This window comes from Dendrobates tinctorius, unplaced genomic scaffold (genome assembly GCF_039654945.1).
Source record: "Dendrobates tinctorius isolate UK_male_01 unplaced genomic scaffold, ASM3965494v1 ptg000162l, whole genome shotgun sequence".
NCBI classification, from domain to species: Eukaryota; Metazoa; Chordata; class Amphibia; order Anura; family Dendrobatidae; genus Dendrobates; species Dendrobates tinctorius.
The window spans coordinates 5,437,413-5,457,640 of NW_027361829.1; the positions used below are offsets into that span (position 1 = coordinate 5,437,413).

General features: G+C 47.5%; 1 protein-coding gene across 5 annotated transcripts in view; it reads right to left on the reverse strand.

The window, feature by feature from the left end:
• Window positions 1-20,228, reverse strand: part of LOC141052626 (uncharacterized) — a 57,757-nt gene that overhangs the window by 12,951 nt on the left and 24,578 nt on the right. For 3 of the 5 annotated variants that reach the window (XR_012220870.1, XR_012220867.1, XM_073549838.1), the window contains exon 1: window positions 4,805-4,876. The exons of the other annotated variants lie outside the window; for them this stretch is intronic. The gene's annotated coding sequence lies outside the window, so the exon portion shown is untranslated. Of the gene's footprint in view, window positions 1-4,804; window positions 4,877-20,228 lie in introns of those variants that run through there. 5 annotated transcript variants of the gene reach the window in all.

Sequence of the window (20,228 nt, forward strand, 5' to 3'; positions counted from 1 at the left end):
TCAGGTGTCAAAGAAAACGCCCAATCCTGGGGATCGCCGCGCAGCAAAAAGATGACAATTTTAACCTGCTGCACACAGCTCCCCGATGAATTAGGCTTCAAGGCAAGAAATAATTTACAATTATTATTAAAATTCTAAAATTTAAACCGATCCCCAAAAAACACATCAGGAGTAGGGATCCTTGGTTCAGCAGCATGAGAATGAGCGAGGTAGGCGGAAATTCCCCGCACTTCAGCAGTAAGCTGCTCCACACAATCAGACAATTGCTTAATCTCCATTTAAAAAAAAAATAAAAATCCTCCTACGGCCCCAGAAAAAAAAAAGAGGAAAAAATATACATATAAAAAAAAAATTGACACTTTTTTTTTTACAATTCTTTCCTGTTTTTGAGTACCCTAGAATCTGCGGTAAGGCTGGTGATTCTGTTATGAATGGGTCACCGAGGAGTAAAAAAAACAAAACAAGCTAAGCTACAGAAAACCAGAGAAGTTGGTAACTATGCAGATTGCAGATCCCTGATCTTACCACACAACTAGCAGTAGCCGTGGAGCGTGCCTATGATGTTTCTAGACGCCTCGTCACGGCCGGAGGACTACATAAGCCTAAAGCAAGAAAAGGGAAAACTAACTGCCCCAGAGCAGACCCCAAAGGAATAGATAGCCCCCACACATGTATTGATGGTGAAACAAGATAAGGCACAAACACAGGCAGGAAAATAGGCTGAGCAAATGATGGGGCCCAAACTAGACAGGAAAGGAAAGGGAAGACACTGTCTGCAACCTGCAAAAAACCCTACAAAAATAATGTCCAACACTTCTGATAGCAAAATTAACCCTGAAGTCACTAGACTTCTCCCACTATTTCAGCACTCTGGAATATTCTGAGACAGAGCAAAAAGAGACCGAACTAGTAAGGGACAAAAAGCCAATTGGCAAAATACTGATAAATAAGAGTGGAAATTCAGCTCAGCCCCCAGCCGGGGCTGGCAAACCACGCAAAAAACTGAATAGACCAACAAAATCAAGTGTGAACATTAGCAGAAAAACCTGGCTTTAGATGACTGGAACAGAGCTGAAAACCAAGAGCTGACAAGCCAGAAGGAATCACCAGCAACTGAATAGGGCGTCGGCTGTCTTAAATACAATCTGAGAATCCTGCGATCCAATCATCATCCTCATTCTCAGGTGGCAGATCTCCACCGATCAAACCAGCCGCACCACCTCCCGTCACCACCAGAGGGAGTCCAAAAGGGGAACTCACAACTGGTGAGAATGAACTCACAACAAGCAAGTATATATATTATAGGCTACAATTGAAATCTCTGTATACATAGTCCCGTAGTCACTCTCAGACGCTTACTCAGTATGGATTTGACCGTAATAGTAAATGTCGAACAAAGGTACTGTATAACAAAATACAAACTGTATCGAGTATAGGGTAAGAATTGGTATCTCTAATTCACCGTATATATAGAAGGCGTAAACCACACATGCTCACTCACTATGGACGATACCGTAATAAAAAATTTTGAGCAAAGGTACTGTATCAGCACATACCAGGTGTATTCAGTCTTGGGGTAATTGTAAATTTCCATCTATACTTCCGGAGTCAGACACAGACACTCACAGGCTGACTATGTATTACACCAGAATTTAAAAAGTAGAAAAAGGTAAAGGTATTCGAAGCGTACAACAGTATACAGTACTTTTAAATCTTCGTAAATATTTCAATCTCAGTAAGCCAGTCCTGACTCTCCGCTACTGGAAACTACATGAATACAAGTGCAGACGGAAAGTCGAGTGTTAGCAAAAATTTGGGAATTACTCATAGCGGGAAAACCTCCCGGTAGATGTTGCAGAGGCGATGCAGACCCTCAATTACTGTGTCTGTGGAGACAGCAAAAACGGTTCTTTGTGAAGAAAGGGTTGCTTTATCGCAGTAGCGTGGATCACATCACCGTTACTCATCTCCATCGAATTGTGTTCACAGGGAGAGATGTAGACATGGTCCTCACTGCCTATCATGTTGTGTCTGGTCATTTTGGAGTGCAAAAGACAGAAGCCACAGGCCGTACGTGATTCTATTGGATTGGCATGAGAGGAGACATTGAAAAATGGTGGCAGGAATGTCACACGTCTGTGACTATCACAACTGTGAAAGGTGATCATAGAGCACCACTGCATCTGCTTGTAAGTTGACGTCCATTACAAATGGTAGCCATTGATCATCTGAAGGTAGAGGCCAGCAGGACAGGCCATAGCTACATCTTAACCATCATCGATCAATACACCAAATTTCTAGTGGCCGTCCCTGTGATGGATTTAACTGGCCAGACTACACAGCGGTGGAGCAAGGAGAGGTAAGTATTGCAACTTGCAAGTGCTGTGGCCATGACCAAGCAGGGGGCACACTCGAGGGCCCCTCTTAGTACGCTGGTGTGTCTGACGGCGAGTGGGCCCCACCACCGTCAGAGACACTGTATTGTACTATGAGGGGCCCTGTGCCAGTGACGTCGGCCATCAATGGGTCCATCCACCTGTTCAGAGCAACGGCACTTGCCCGGGTGCGCCAGGTGTTGACCCCAGCCCTTGGGGGGGTGGGCAGCCCAGTTAGGGAGGTTTAAAAAATGGCATATGTTAATGTGTAGGCTGGACATTCAGCTGCTGCAAAGGAAGAGGAGGACAAAAGCGAGGCAGTTTTCTGGCAACCTATGTGTCATCAGGGGAAGGTGGGACAAAATCCTTTGAAACTCTTGCATGGTTCATTTTAATGAAGGTTATGTCATCAACATTTTGGGTTGACAGACGGGTCCTTTTTTCTGTCAGGATTGATCCGGCAGCACTGAAGACTCTTTCAGATAACACACTAGCAGCAGGGCAAGCGAGCTCCTGTAAGGCATATTGTGCCAATTCTGGCCAAGTGTCCAGTTTAGAGGCCCAATAGTCAAAGGAGAATGACCTGGGAGGGAGAACATCAATATGGGATGAGAAGTAGTTTGTAACCATAGTTGACAACTGCTGTCTCCTGTCACTTGTAATCGATGCAATATTAGCAGTCGTGTGAGCGGTACTTGAGAAATCATTCCACAACATGGTCATTAAACCCCTGTCTCCAATGCCACTTCTGCTGTGTGCACCTCGAACAAATCTTCCATTGTGCCCACTACGGCTCGTGGGAGAACCAGCACCGCTGCTGTGTGCTGGGAAAGCCTCAAATAAATGGTTTACCAGAGTTGCTTGTTTGTTAGCCAATATTATCTCTAGGTTCTCCTGTGGCATGATGTTGTGTAATTTGCCTTTGTAGCGTGGATCGAGGATGCTGGCATCATTTTGGCAATGTGGGGGTCCCTTTTTAGGATCCGCAAGGCATAATCGCACATGTGGGCCAATATTCCAGGTGTCAATAATGCACTGCAACTGCTGGGTGGAGGAGCACTTTCTGGCAAATCCACATCCCTACAGTCACGCACAAACACTGTACCTGACCTGTTAGGAGTGGCGGAAGGCACTAAATAAAAATATAAATAAAGTGCCTTCGCCACTTGGGGTCCACTGTGCAGAGGATGGAAAACCGCAGCTAAGTGACGACAGAGCAATCTGGCGGTAGTGTGCACAGGGTTAAACTACACCCAAAGTGCACAGCACAGACTCTGTTGAACTCACAGAGTCGTATAGACAAATAATAAATATAAGTATGCTGAACCTGTTAGGGGCACAGGAATTCAGCAGCACACAGATGGTAAATGGTCACCGGAGTAGTTAAAATATGACTTCACTACACCCGCAGAGACCTACCGTGGAGACAAGTGTGCACAGCGTTGCAACCGCAAACGCGCTAATAAGCTGCTACTGCAGCGTGGCGTGGATAGTGCTGCCTAGTGATACCGCTGGTAATGCAGTCGCGATGTCAGACGCTAACCTGCTGAGGTAGATGGAGCTAATGCGCGCTGGCGCTAGCGCTGCTACTGGCAGAACTCAAACACTCACACAGACGTAGTATCAGAGGAATGGGGTTTCAAATGAGTCATTCACCAGTCCACGCATCCATCAACAAACATACAGCAGCAAGTATGAATATACTAGCGCATGGCGGAACAGCCATGCGCGCTTTTTATACCAAACGGGACCTTCCGGAAATCTCCAAGGCTCCAGGAACAGCCAATGGGGTTCGACACAGGACCTGAGCACCTGACTCCCGAACTCCAATGGGAGTTCATCCCATGAGCATGCTCAGATGAGGGAACAAAGGACTTAGCCTCTGGAGAGAGTTGCCGCAGGGCAATCTCCTCTGCAATCTCCTCTGCAGCAGGAAAAGCGCAGGAGACTGCAGACTGTTAGGATCTAGATTTCAGCAAAGGAGAGGCAGAAATAGGACTCCTAACATGACCTTGGAATGCCAACATTTTCTCTTGCCCCCTGAGAAGCATCCTCCTGCCCAAAATAATCATCCCCCTCATCCTCATCCAGGACAGTTCCCTGACCATACAATGGCTGACTGTCAGCAAGGCTTCCCTCCTCCTCTTCCTCCTCCGCTGCAGACGCCAGATCAGGCCCGGATTGGCAATATAACCAACCGGGCATTTTCCCGCTGGGCCGCTGTCACGTGGGCAGCGGGCGGCAGCGACCGATCATCTGGCCGCTTGCCAGCTGCTGCGGCCACTGTTGCTCCTGCCGCCGGCCCTCTGCAGCATGGCGGTGATAGTTTCCAAGTTCCTCCCGCACTGCAGGGAGATAAGCCGCCACGCCCCTCCCACGCACCCCATCCTCGCCTTAGCATGAGACCTCCTCCCCCCGCAGCCACTCACAGTGTCGCACTCGCTTGCCTGCTCGCTCTGTTCGCAGGACCTGTGATGAGGTCACAGGAGGGGAGGAGTCAGGGGGTCACATGATCAGGAGCCTTTGTCCAGACCCCCGATCATGTCACCCCTGACTCCGCCCCTCCTGTGACCTCATCACAGGTCCTGTGCGCTCAGCCTTGCCTCTACCGTCTGTAAGACTCTGCTTTGCTGTTGTCATGGTGCTGGTTGAGGTAAGTATGTGTGGGGTCAGGATTTACAGTGTGGATGTAGCAGAGCTGTGTGTGTATGAGGTGTACGGAGCAGAGTCGTGTGTACGAGGTGTACGGAATGGAGCCGTGTGTACAAGGTGTACGGAGAGGAGCCGTGTGTGTACAAGGTGTATGGAGCGGAGCCGCGTGTGTACGAGGTGTACGGAGAGGAGCCGTGTGTGTACAAGGTGTATGGAGCGGAGCCGTGTGTGTACGAGGTGTACAGAGCGGAGCCGCGTGTGTACGAGGTGTACGGAGAGGAGCCGCGTGTGTACGAGGTGTACGGAGCGGAGCCGCATGTGTACGAGGTGTACGGAGCGGAGCCGTGTGTGTACGAGGTGTACAGAGCGGAGCCGCGTGTGTACGAGGTGTACGGAGAGGAGCCGCGTGTGTACGAGGTGTACGGAGCGGAGCCGTGTGTACGAGGTGTACGGAGCGGATCCGCGTGTGTACGAGGTGTACGGAGAGGAGCCGCGTGTGTACGAGGTGTACGGAGAGGAGCCGCGTGTGTACGAGGTGTACGGAGCGGATCCGTGTGTGTACGAGGTGTACGGAGCGGAGCCGCGTGTGTACGAGGTGTACGGAGCGGAGCCGTGGGTGTACGAGGTGTACGAAGCGGAGCCGTGTGTACGAGGTGTACGGAGCGGAGCCGTGTGTGTACGAGGTGTACGGAGCGGAGCCATGTGTGTACGAGGTGTACGGAGCGGAGCCGCGTGTGTACGAGGTGTACGGAGCGGAGCCAAGTGTGTACGAGGTGTACGGAGCGGAGCCAAGTGTGTACGAGGTGTACGGAGCGGAGCCGCGTGTGTACGAGGTGTACGGAGCGGAGCCGCGTGTGTACGAGGTGTACGGAGTGGAGCCGCGTGTGTACGAGGTGTACGGAGAGGAGCCGCGTGTGTACGAGGTGTACGGAGAGGAGCCGCGTGTGTACGAGGTGTACGGAGAGGAGCCGCGTGTGTACGAGGTGTACGGAGAGGAGCCACGTGTGTACGAGGTGTACGGAGCGGAGCCGCGTGTGTACGAGGTGTACGGAGAGGACTCGCGTGTGTACGAGGTGTACGGAGCGGAGCAGTGTGTGTATGAGGTGTACGGAGCGGAGCCGCGTGTGTACGAGGTGTACGGAGCGGAGCCAAGTGTGTACGAGGTGTACGGAGCGGAGCCGCGTGTGTACGAGGTGTACGGAGCGGAGCCGCGTGTGTACGAGGTGTACGGAGTGGAGCCGCGTGTGTACGAGGTGTACAGAGAGGAGCCGCGTGTGTACGAGGTGTACGGAGAGGAGCCGCGTGTGTACGAGGTGTACGGAGAGGAGCCGCGTGTGTACGAGGTGTACGGAGAGGAGCCGTGTGTGTACGAGGTGTACGGAGCGGAGCAGCGTGTGTACGAGGTGTACGGAGCGGAGCCGCGTGTGTACGAGGTGTACGGAGAGGAGCCACGTGTGTACGAGGTGTACGGAGCGGAGCCGCGTGTGTCCGAGGTGTACGGAGAGGAGCCGCGTGTGTACGAGGTGTACGGAGCGGAGCAGTGTGTGTACGAGGTGTACGGAGCGGAGCCGCGTGTGTACGAGGTGTACGGAGAGGAGCCGTGTGTGTATGGAGTGGAGCCATATGTGTACGGGATGTACGGAGCGGAGCCAAATGTGTATAAAGCATACAAAGCGGGCTTTTCCCACGGACACAGGAGTACACGGCGGAGCCCCGAGGAGCATTTTAAAACACACACATGATGTTCCACCTGAAGTGATGTGCTGGAAGCTGACCGGAAATGAGATAATTTCTTGAGGCGATTGTGACGGAACCAGGAATGCTTCAGATCCATCACCGTGTCCTCCTCCGACAGCGCAGACAGCAGGATCGCCTTGGAATCGGGGATGCCGGCCATGTGAGCGGATCATGATAGGTCCTGCACCGAGAGGCTCAGGTGGGCACTACAATGGGAGCCGGGCTGCTATAGTATCTTTGTAGAATCTTTCTTTATTTCTTTCTCTCTTTTTCTTTCTTTCTCTGTTCTTTCATTCTCTGTTCTGTCTTTCCCTCATTTTCTTTCTCTTTCTGTTCTTTCTTTCTCGCTCTAATCTTTCTTTTTTCTCTCTCTGTTCTTTCTTTCTTTTTCTTTCCTCTCTTTCTCTCTGTTCTTTCTTTCTTTTCTTTACTTCTTTCTTTCTCTCTCTGTTCTTTCTCTGGTCTCTCACTGTTCTTTCTTTGTCTCTCACTGTTCTTTCTTTCTTTCCCCTTTCTCTCTGTTCTTTCTTCTTTCTCTCCGTGTTCTTTCTTTCTCGCTCTCTCTGTTTTCTTTTTTCTCTCTCTCTGTTTTCTCTCTTAGTGCCAGTCAGTGTGCCCATAATGCCAGCCACTGTGCCCTCAGTACCAGTCAGTGTGATCAGCAGTGCTAAATGGGTGCGATTAGGTGTGGACATGGGTGTGACTAGTTGTGAAATGGGTGTGGCTGGGCGTGGCCAAAATTTGCAGCGGCGCGTCTTTGTCCGGCTTTCTCTTCTTCAAAAGATGGAAGGTATAATAGGGGCGGCTATGACCAGGGGTTCTGGTTGCCCAATAGAGAGCAGTTCTGCCAGTAATTCTGTAATCATGCATACAAAAGGGGACAGAGATTTGGGAGGAGTACTGTACCTAAAAGCAATAAATAGGACTGAGCTGAAATACTGGGCACAGCTGTGACTACATGTTATATAGTCGTGTTAATCTCCTCTCACTTCTTGTAAACTACAAGTGTACAAAGATATTATATAGTCACCATGTGACTAGTGGGCCTGTGTAACTTCAAATGCCAGGGCTGAATTTTAGTCCCAGTCCGGCCCTGCGCCAGATCCTTAATGTGCGTCAAACTTTGCATGAGCAGACACATAAGTGGGATGCTCATGCTTATGATGGCGTCGTCTGCACTTACCAGCTGTGTGCATTTCTCAAAACACTGAATGACTTTAAAGAGGTTTTTCAGCTTTGACCACTGCACACACAACAGTCTTCCCTCAAACTGCCTGCCCATATATCCTCCCACAAATGCATTACAGTCTGCCTCTGTTCGCACAGCCTCTCAACCATGTGCTGGGTGGAGTTCCACCTTGTTGCAACATCTATGATTAGGTGGTGCTTGGGGAGGTGGAGCAATCACTGCAGCTTCTGCATACGACTGGAGTGGGCGTTTGAGCGACGGATGTGCGAGCACAGTCTTCACACCTTATGCAGCAGGGATGTTAACTCTGGATAATTATTAAGGAAGCACTGCACCACCAGGTTCAAAGTGTGAGTTTTACACGGGCTATGGCTGCCACAAAATTACGTCCGTTATCACTGACTACCTTGCCTGGCTCAAGATGTAGAGTGCCCAGCCATGACTCAGTTTGTCGATGCAAGTAGTCGGCCAGTACCTCCGCGGTGTGTCTGTTGTTGCCCAAAGACATCATCTTTAACACAGCCTGCTGACGCTTACCACTAGCTGTTTGATAGTGGGACACCTCGTGTGCAACACTGCCAGCTGCGGATGGAGTGCTCGTGCGACTGCGCTCTGTGGACGAGCTTATGGAGGAGGAGGAGGAGGGTCGAAAGCCTAAAGCCAACTGTTTCCTATACTGTGGGCTAGGCAGCACTGTTCCACCGCCGCTGTCCCCTGTGGACCCTGCATCCACCACATTAACCCTGTGCACAGTGATGGACATGTAATGGCCCTGGCCATGCCTACTGGACCATGCATCTGTTGTGAGGTGCACCTTTCCACTCACTGCTTAAGTGCATGGACAATGCGGTCTTTCACATGCAGGTGGAGAGCTGGGATGGCTTTTTGAGAAAAGACATGCCGACTGGGTAGGTCATAGCATGGGACTGCGTAGGCCATGAGCTCGCGGAAAGCTTCGCTTTCAACCAAACAGTAGGGCATCATCTCTTATGAGAGTAGTTTGGCAATGTAGGCGTTCAAACACAGTGTATGCGGATGAGAGGATGAGTACTTTCTTGTCCTACTCAGAGTGTCTGGTAGGGTGAGCTGGACTGGAGAGCTGCATATGAGGTAAGTAGCGGTGGACCGGATGGAGTGAGAGGGGGTTGGTGATGGTATTGGTGGTGATGGCCTAGATTCAGTGTTGTGCTGCAAAATCTTTGTGATTTATGCATAAATATGTGGATATGGTTTTGTTTTTTGGTTTTAATTATGTTTTAATATATTTTGTGTTGTGTCAATAAAAAACGTTTCTAGTATTATATTCACACACAAAAAAACAAAAAAATTCTTGTGGTGGGCATATTTTGCAGTAGTGCCTTCCTAAAAGGACCTTCTCCCATCAGCACCACCAGGTAACAACTGATAGCAGCTATTTTGTACACTTATTACAACATTTGATACTCTATTGTATGTGCCCTGTCCTTTTGGATTCAGATATATGCATTGCACACTTATGTGTATATATTTTCTAGCATTGGCGCACTTTGCACTTTTTTGCACCTTATACCCACTTGGTCATATTGCTGCTACTATATTATTCAGTCCAGCCTTGCACCTTCATTAATTTTATAAACCACATGGTTATTATAATATTATTAATTTGGTATTTGTTTCTGGGCTTTAACCCCTTTCCTACATTAGACGTACTATTCCGTCCATGTGACCTGGGACCTAAGTCCCAAGGACGGAATAGTATGTATAGCGCGATCAGCGACGCTCATGGGGGAGCGCCGCTGATCGCGGCCGGGTGTCAGCTGATTATCACAGCTAATACCCGGCACTATGTGTCAGGGGCAGTCACGGACCGCCCCTGACACATTAACCCCCGGCACATTAACCCCCCGCACACTGCGATCAAACATGATCGCAGTGTACCGGCGGCATAGGAGAAGCGCGCAGGGAAGGGGGCTCCCTCCGTGCTTCCCTGAGACCCCCACAGCAGCGCAATGCTGAATTCCAGCCAATTTTGCAGTGAAAAAGTCAAACGGCGCTCCTTCCCTTCCGAGCTCTGCCATGCACCCAAACAGTGGTTCCTCCCACATATCAGGTATGGGCGTACTCAGGACAAATTGCACAATAACTTTTCCAGTCCAATTTCTCCTGTTACCCTTGGTAAAATAAAAAAAATTAAACCTGAAGTAATTTTTTTTTTTTAAAAAGTTAAATTTTCATTTTTTTAAACATTCAAAAAATTACTGTGAAGCACCTGAAGGGTTAATAAACTTATTGAATCTGGTTTTGAGCACCTTGAGGGGTGCAGTTTTTAGAATGGTGTCACTTTTGGGTATTTTCTATCATAAAGACCCCTCAAAGTGACTTCAAATGTGATGTGGTCCCTAAAATAGTGTTGTAAAAATGAGATATCGCTGGTCAACTTTTAACCCTTATAACTTCCTAACAAAAATAAATGTTGGTTCCCAAATTGTGCAGATGTAAAGTAAACATGTGGGAAATGTTACTTATTAAGTTTTTTTGAGTGCCATATTTCTGTGATTTAAGAGCATAAAAATTCAAAGTTGGAAAATTGCAAAATTTTCATCATTTTCGCCAAATTTCCATTTTTTTCACAAACGCAAGTTATATGAATGAAATTTTACCACTAACATGAAGTACAATATGTCACTAGAAAATAATGTCAGAATCACCAGGATCCATGGAAGTGTTCCAGAGTTATTACCTCATAAAGGGACAGTGGTCAGAATTGTAAAAATTGGCCCGGGCATTAATCATCATCTTTATCTATTATATAAAGCTCAAGTGTGTGTATGTATGTATCTACAGCCACAAAATTTGGCACAGTCACACGTCTGGACCCCGAGAGCGTCCAAGGCTATGCGGTGAGGTGAAATTTTAACCCCACGCGTTCCAATTCACCAAGCAATTTTGCCCCTATCTACATAATGGGGAAAAAAGTGTGTGTGTATCAAGCCCCGCCCCTTGATGGTTGCCATGGCGACGCTGATGTCATCATAGGTTGCAAGCCCCGTCGCTCATTATGATGTCATAATGGTTGACTATGGGATGGAGGATGTGTGATGGGTATATGGGCAATGGACTATGGGATGGAGGATATGTATGACGGGTATATGGGCACGGATGGGATGGAGGATGTGTGATGGGTATATGGGCACTGGACTATGGGATGGAGGATGTGTGACGGGTATATGGGCACAGGACATGTATGATGAGTATATGAGCATGGGACTATGAGATGAAGGATGTGTGATGGGTATATGGGCACTTGACTATATGGGATAGAGGATATGTATGATGAGTATATGAGCATGGGACTATGAGATGAAGGATGTGTGATGGGTATATGGGCACTTGACTATGGGATGGCGAATAGGTATGATGGGAATATGGGCATGGGATGGTGGATATGTATGATGGGTATACGGGCACTCGACTATGGGATGGAGGATAATTATAATTTGTTATTTGTTATAACTATCCACAGTTAGTTACTAAGCCCGGGCAGTGCCGGGCTCTTCAGCTAGTTTTTATATAGCTCTAACATATTCTGCAGCGCGCACTCATTATAATCACTGTCCCAGTATATGGGGCTCACAATCTAAATTCCCTATCAGTATGTCTTTGGAATGTGGGAGCAAACAAGGGGAGGACATACAAACTCCTTGCAGATGTTGTCGTTGGTAGGAATCAAACCCAGGACTCCAGCGCTGCAAGGCTGCAGTGCTATCCACTGAGCCACCATGCTGCCCATTAACATGCAAACCACCCTTGGGAGTAAAGGGGTTAAACCTTTTTTGTACTTGGCTCACATGGTTTAATTTGTGCTGATGGGAAATCACTCTGCTTTGTTCTGCATAATTTTGTATTTATTTGTTACAATTTTAAATAACTAATGAATAAATCACTTGTATTTTAAATCTTGTCTAGCACTTCCCTTCTTTGGGTTTCATACCATAGGAAAAAATCAGTTAAATACTAAAGGGTCTCAAAATAATAAATCATATAATATACCCTAAAAATAATACTTTATTAATAAAAAACCACAAGGGTCACACCACAAGTGAACACAAAAAAACTAAACAAAAAAGTGTCCAAAAATCCAAAACACATAAAATGTGGGGAATAACCTAGGAGTCCCTATTGATATCTCCTGTTATCACCTTCCTAGCCGCGGAGGTTGGCACCCTAGGCCTGTTATCCCCCTAGGGTGCCAACCTCCGCGGCTAGGAAGGTGATAACAGGAGATATCAATAGGGACTCCTAGGTTATTCCCCATATTTTATGTGTTTTGGATTTTTGGACACTTTTTTTGTTTAGTTTTTTTGTGTTCACTTGTGGTGTGACCCTTGTGGTTTTTTATTAATAAAGTATTATTTTTAGGGTATATTATATGATTTATTATTTTCATACCATAGGATAGCTGGTTGGATGTGAACACATGTGATATAAGTTCTTCGATCATATAAGATCGGAACCAGGGCAATTGCTCAATGTTAAATATAGCACCCTTTCTGTATTGTACTGTTATAATGGCCCTTGTGCAGTATAATATATAGTATGGGGTATAACCAGACACTAGACACACCCTCTGAACTAGTTGAACTGGACAATACACACAGATACACAGACAATTAAGGAGTTATATATCTGACCAGTTTGTGGGCTCAGGACATTCAATTGTGGAAAATATTTTGCCTAAAGGTTGTGCAACCAAGTATTAGGCTGAGGGTGCCAATACTATTGTCTGGCCCATTTTTGGAGTTTTGTGTGAAATGATCAATGTTTTGCTTTTTGCTTCATTCTCTTTTGTGTTTTTTCATGTAAGACAAATTAAATGAAGATAATAATACCAAAGAATTTGTGTTTGCAATCATTTTCAGGAAGAAACTGAGTATTATCTGAAAGAATTGCAGGGGTGTCAAAACTTTTGGCCACAACTGTATTTATATGGATATCGTAATAACTATTGATTTCATATCCTTAACAATGATTCTATAGGAATCAACCTAGTGGTTGTCGACTCAGATGTGATCCAGTGACATCTCTGAACCATGCATATGTTTGGAGAAAGCTAGGTTTTGGGACCCACCGGTCACCTGGTTCCGTGGAGATGGTTGGCTATTGTGCGGAATCTATGGACTGTTCTTGGTCATCTCCCTACGCTTGTCAATACCTCTTCTCTGTCTGTATATCACAGGTGGAATAGCAACCATGGGAGCTCTGCGTAACATCTATCATTATCCCGGCGAGACAAAGGAAGGGTGAGACCCTGTATTGTGCAGGGGTAATTGCTGGGATTGTTCTGTTTGCTATTGGGTGTTGTGGTTCAATAAAGTATTGCCACACTGTTTTACTCTAACCCTGTGTTGTCTGTGTAGTGTATTGCCCATAGGGAGATAGAGCAGGCATTCAGTGGTATGAGCCCTGGTCCTTGCAGTCTTGCTAAAGGCAGCTGGGCCACTGACCTCGTTTCTCCTTAGTTACTAGCAAATCCATCTCTCTCAAAGTGCTAAGAAGACGACAGGCTTTTGAACACGTGATGGTTGCTACCAGAATACAAGAATGCCGTTCGGACTGCAATGCGCACCAATTACCTTCAAGAGGGCCATGGATGGCATAATAGCCCTTCACAAAAAGTACGTTGCAGTTAAACTCAACAATATTGTGATATTCTGCCCAGATTGGGAAAATTATCAGCAGAAGATCCAGGACATGCTGGATGCGCTGAGGAAGGTTTTTACCATAAACTAAAAGAAGTGTGCCATGGGGAAAGAGGAGGTGAATTATTTGAGCTGTAACGTTTGAAGTGGAGAAATAGAGCTGCAAGTGAATAATGTGGCCACAACCAGTTTCCAAGAAACAGGTTCAGGCATTTCTGGGAATATTGGGATACAATTTCACCATGATAGCCATGCCTCTAACCAATGTACTTAAGGGCAAGAAGATGTCAATGGCATTTCAAGAGCTGACTTCAGTAAGGAATTTGGTGTCCAGATGGATGCCTTAGAGGTCGGGTTGGGAGTTGTACTGTCCCAGGAAGAAAATGTGGAGGAACATTCAGTCCTATCCTATATTTAAGTAGTATTTTGCCTTCAGGCACGCTGACACGATGTGCAATCCAGCATACAGTATAAACCACAGCTCTGTCTTCAAAAATAAGCAGACTGCTCTCTGTAGTCTAACTTGTTTATTTGTGAAGAACATAGAACATGCGCGTAAACTACAAGGAATACAAATAACATGCACAAGTATTGGGCAGATGATCACAGCTAACACAATCACAGAAGTGTACATTGAGATGCAAACATTACATAGGAATACATTAGTCTATGATTACATTTACTGAGAACAGGCAACTAAAGGGTTAATGACATCTCTTGGCTGCTAGACAGTAAATAACACCTCTCTGAATCACTGCATTGCAAGAAAACACTGACTCTCGCCAGATATGCTTTAGCCGGGTAGTGACTCAAGTAGAGAAGTTGCAGGAAAAACAAAGATTACACAGGAGGACAAAATAACATGTGCATCCTTTGAGATCCACAGAAACAAAATGGCCCTTCTTCATCCCAGAATACATTGCTTCCTTCCCACAAAGCACTGCTTTAATCCCATAGTGCATTGCTTCTGTTAAAGTCACAGGCTTTATAATGCTATTGAAGACACTGCTATAAATTCAGCCACCACATAATAAAACATTCTTTGCCGTATTAAGAGGGCAGAACACTCCCCGCTTGGCATTAACTAATGCCACTTACAGGCTCTTTAGGCGAAAGCAATAGAATTAGATCCGCAACTGGTCTGAGGAATAGTTTACTCTCCCCAGCCTTTCACACTTTGACCTCGACCTTGCGCACCTTCTTATCTTTGCTTGGGAACACCTTGGTGATGAAGCCCAGAGGCCACTCATTTTGATGTGACTGACCGTCCTTCATGAGCACAATATCACCGGGTTTGATGCTTGTCTTGTCGATCTGCCACTTCTTCCTAGGCTGTAAGGTGGACAGGTATTGCTTTCTCCATCTGTCCCAGAAAGTATTGGAGAGACTTTGAACTTGTCTCCATTGACGTCTGTAGAGGTCCTTGTTGCTGAATTCTCCCAGTGGAGCGCTAGGAGTGTTGGTTTTCTGAGTGAGTAACATGGTGGAAACTTCTGCCAAGAATGTAGTCAAACCTTCGTGCGTGAGTCTTGTGCTACCTTCTTGCAAGAAGATAGAGTCTAAGATTCTGCATGCTATTCCTATCATCCTCTCCCAAGCACCTCCCATGTGAGAAGAGTGTGGTAAATTGATGGTCCAGGTACATCCCTGTTCACTCAGGTATCTTTCCACACTGGTAATGTCTAGGTTGGAAGGAATTTGGAGTTCTTTCACTGCTCCTACAAAATTTGTGCCTCTCTCAGAGCGAATGTGTTTCACGGTGCCTCTGATGGCAATGAAGCATCAGAGTGCATTTATGAAACTTGATGTGTCCATGGATTCAATCACTTCGATGTGGACCGCTCTGATGGACAGGCAGGTAAACATAACTGCCCAGCGTTTTGCATTGGCTTGGACTCTTCTGGTGTGCCGTGCAACCACAGACCACGGCCCGAAAACATTCAGTCCGACGTTGGTAAAGGGAGGATCCATACTAAGTCTGTCTGATGGGAGATTGGCCATCTTTGGGCTTTGAGTTGCGCCGTGGAGTTTGCGACAAGTCACACAGTTGAAGATGAATTTACTCACAAATCTCTTTGCTCTGACTATCCATAGTCCAGCAGTTCGTAGTTTCCCTTCGATAAACAATCGGCACTGATGTTTCACCAAAACATGATGGTGCTCTACGAGCAGAGTAGTCACATGGTGATGACCAGGAATTATTACAGGGTGTTTTTCCACGAATTCCACCTTGGCTTCCTGAAGACGACCTCCAATTCTTATCAGTCCATTTTGGTCAATTATTGGATCAAGCTTTTTCAAGACGCTGTCTCTAGAAATGGGTTGACCTTTGTTGAGGTTGTCTATTTCTTTGGCGTAACACTCGCGTTGTATGGTACGAATTATCGTGTTTTTGGCATTTTCCAAGTTCGGAGCAGTAAATGCGTTTTTGTAATGGTGCCAACCTTTACAAGACTTCTGACTGGTGGGTAAGCGTTGCCTCTGGGGTTTAAATGGTAGAGGGGCCATCCAACTCTTTGACTCATCTCTTACCATCTCTCGATCCATTATGTCAAAAAACAATCTGTGTTCTATGGACATTGCTACCTTGGTGTCCTCTCTTGTTCTGTGGAAAACTGTGCACCCTATGTGACCTTGGTGTTAGGGCTGGCAGAACGCACCAAATTATAAAATAATAGTAGGTGCGTTCGCAGCCCGGGGTCCACCGTGCAGAGGTGGTGCACTGCTGCTAGATTATGGTGGAAGTATAAAGCGGTGTGGAAAGGTCACACGTGGGTTACGTCACCCAGTGTGAACAGTAGCGAACTCTGTTAATTCACAGAGCCGCACGACCGCTGAACGTAGATGCCGGAGCCTGTTAAGATCACAGAGCCCGGCCAAAAGAGCGCACAGTCTATGGCCACAGAACTCTACCCTAAGGACATGGGGTTAGAGTCCCTCTAGGCCCACTGAGCGCGCAGCGTCGCTGCCGCGAACGCCGCTATAGACGCTGGCTAAGGAGTGTGGAGCACATGCACTGAGGCATGCCGAGGCACTGGAGAGGACTAATGCCTGACTCAAACACTGACCTACCTACGCCTAAGCCTGGGTGCTAGCAGGCTAGGCTGCACAACACATGCTTACCAAGGGTAGGGGTTTCTTAATGAGTCATTCACCAGAGACATTCATACGTGCATACATCAATCACTCCTCATAGTCTGAAAATACAGTCTATCCTAGCGCATGGCCGAGCGGCCATGCGAGCCTTTTATAGCCGCGAACGTCCGGGACCTTCCTGGCTTCTCGGATGGGCCAATCCGACAATGAGCAGGACCTGAGAACATGACCTTCGATCTCCAATAGGAGATCACTCCACGGGCATGCTCAGTGGCCCGACATGGGGACTTAGTCCCTGGAGAATTTCGCTGCTGAGCAGCATGCATTGCCATAGCTGTGCGAGGTGGCAGCAGCAAGCAAACCCACGGAGCTGGTATGAGCAGAGCGCCGGGATTGACGAGTTTGCTGAGCAACCTCCTCTGCGGCTGGAGAGGAATGGGTGACCGCCGGAAGCAAAGCTCGGGATTCCCCCTATGCAGCGACAGGAACCTGACGCCTAACACTTGGTCGCCATCACATGAGTGGTCTTCACAGGAAGGATCAGCTAATGGACAAGGTAGAGGAGCATTGTGTGGCAACTCTTTTACCAGGAAGCTACTCTTACATGGCTGGAAGAGAGACGGACGTCCATTTTCAAGAGTACTGGTAAGCATGCTGTCGACTAAGGCCGGCTTGTGTGCTCCTCCTAGGCAGACGTCCCCTATGATGACCCATCCAAGGTCGTGCCTCTGTGCGTACGGAGCATTCCTGGAGCCGTTTATACATTCTCTAGCCTTGTGTACTTGTAGTATATCTCTTCCCAGAAATAGAGCTATTGAGGTTCCTGGATCTAGTTCAGGTGTCTGGTGGGCTATACGCTTTAGATGGGGGTGATATGTCGCCACCTCTCATGAAGGTATTTCTGACCTATTGTCAGGAATCTGGTTGCACTCCAGGATGGTCGGTAGTGATAGGCAGGTCTGGCCATCTATGGACTCCACTTTGTATCCGGTTGCTTTTCTCCCTGCCATCTCAATGGTACCTGAACACGTCCTCAGGGTGTAGGGAGAACCAGGGCCTTTGATGCTGAAGTTGTCAAAGAAGATGGACCTGGCTAGAGACCTGTTACTTTGGTCATCCAGAATTGCATAAATCTTGAAGGCTTTGTCCTTGTGACCTGCAGGATAGACTCAGACAAGGAAGATTTTTGAACAGGACCTTCCTCCTGTGAGTCCTCTACAGATCTCAGTACATTTAGAGCTGACCTCAGGGGTGTCTTTGTCAGTGTCCTTCTGCTTCCCATCGTGCTCCTCTGCTTGCAACAACACTTGTGGAGATGATCCAGGGTGCAAGGCTGTATTGTGATCCGTGCTGCTGCATTCTGCACATTTCACGCTAGCTTCATAGTTCCTGGCGAAGTGAGAGGTTGCGGCACAAAATTTGAAGCAGATGTTGTTCTCCTTGAGGAAACCTTTGCGATCCTCTAAAGACTTCTCCCTGAAGGCTCTGCATTTTAGTAGAGGATGTGGTTTCTTGTGTAGAGGACAATATTTACTGACATCCTGAGGTTTGTTCTCATCTGGAGGGTATTTATTCACCTTGTGAGGAGGGCCTGTGAAATCAATGTTAGTTTTGTGGACTGCCATGGGTGTCTTACCAGATTTGACAGCAGTGGCAGTGGAACACGACAGAGTAAAATCAAAACTAGGGTCATTTCTAATGCAAGATTGTTTGGTGACAAAATCAACAAATACAGTGAAAGGAGGAAATGATACATTATGATTGTGTTTATACTCTGAACCACATGTAATCCACTTTTCTTGTAGGTTCTAAGGAAGTTTCTGTACTATCAGATTGACACCCCTAGCGGTATCTAAGAATGCCAATCCGGGCAAGTCTCCTTCCTGCTGAGCAACCTGCAACTCATTCAATAAATCTCTCAATTCTCTAAGCTTTAGATAACCTTTAGGTCCTATCTTAGGAAAATCCTCAATTCTTTTATATACAGTAAAGCATTCTCTGTTAGGAGTCTGATTTCTTCCTTCCCTATGATGAAATCTAGACCCTTACATGCTGCAGTCTCCTGCGCTTCATCTGCGGTAGAGGAGATTGCAGAGGAGAATGCCTTGCGGCAACTCTCTCCAGAGGCTAAGTCCTCTGTTCCCTCCACTGAGCATGCTCATGGGACGAGCTCCCATTGGAGTTCGGGAGCCACATGCTCAGGTCCTGTGTCTAATCCTATTGGCTCCTCCTGGAGCCTTGGAGACTTCCGGAAGGTCCCGTTTGGTATAAAAAGCGTGCATGGCTGTTCCGCCATGCGCTAGTATTTCATACTTGCTGCTGTATGTATGGTGATGGATGCTTGGACTGGTGACTAACTTATTAAGAAACCCCTTCCCTCTGATAATATGATTGTGTGTTTGGGTTCAGCCAGTAGCAGCGCTAGCGCCAGCGCGCATATGCTCCATCTTGCTCAGCAGCTTAGCGTCTCTGTATTGCGCCAGCGTTATTGCAGCGCCTTGCCAGCGGCTCAGTTCTTGCAGCGCTGCAGTTGCAGCTTTCTCTGCGTCCGCAGTTGCTACGCTTCACACCTTATTTGACGGTAGTAGTCCTGCTGTTTAAGGCTACTCCTGTGACCGCGAATACCACAACTATATCGCTGTGCGGCTGTGACTCTGAACAGACTCAGCGTTTATTTTGAGCTTATTTGCCTGCAGCTCTGTGAGTATAACAGAGCTTGCTTTTGTGCACTGGGTGCCGTCTAACCCTTGTGCACATTACCGCCTTGTGCTCTGCCTCTCTAGCAGCGGTTTTTCCATCCACCGCACGGTGGACCCCGGGTGGCGAAGGCACTTTATTTATTTTTTATTTAATGTCTTCTGCCACTCCTAACATAATACTAGCGCCAGGGTCTGGCTAGAGATGGCAGATCAGCAGCAACCGGTGCAGTGTGTGCGACAGCTCGAGGCTCACTTGGCCACCCTTGAGAGGTCTCTCGCAACTGCGCAGGCCACAGATGCTGCTGGTCAGGCACTCACAGATGCCGTGGGGCGTATGTCTGTGTCCTCCTTTGTGCCAACAGTTACCCTCCTCCCGTTGCCCGAAAAATTCTCTGGGGATGGCGCCTCCTGCAGGGGTTTCATCAGCCAGTGCTCTATGCACCTGGAGCTGCTGGCTGCCCAATACCCTACAGAGCGGGCTAAGGTGGCCTTCATTATCTCCCCACTGTTGGGCAAGGCTCTGGAATGGGCTACGCCTCTATGGGAACGTGGTGACCTCGAGATTCGGACTGCGGCAAAGTTGCTAACAGCCATAAAGCAAGTATTTCTCGGTCCTCGGGTCACGCACGATACGTCTCTGCAGCTGCTCGCCCTTACTCAGGGGTCACTCTCGGTTAGCCAGTATGCCGTCCGTTTTCGGACACTGGCGTCCGAGTTGGAATGGTCCGACACAGCGCTTATCCCCGTTTTTTGACGAGGTCTAGCAGAGCACGTGAAGGATGCTCTCTCCACTAGAGTGATC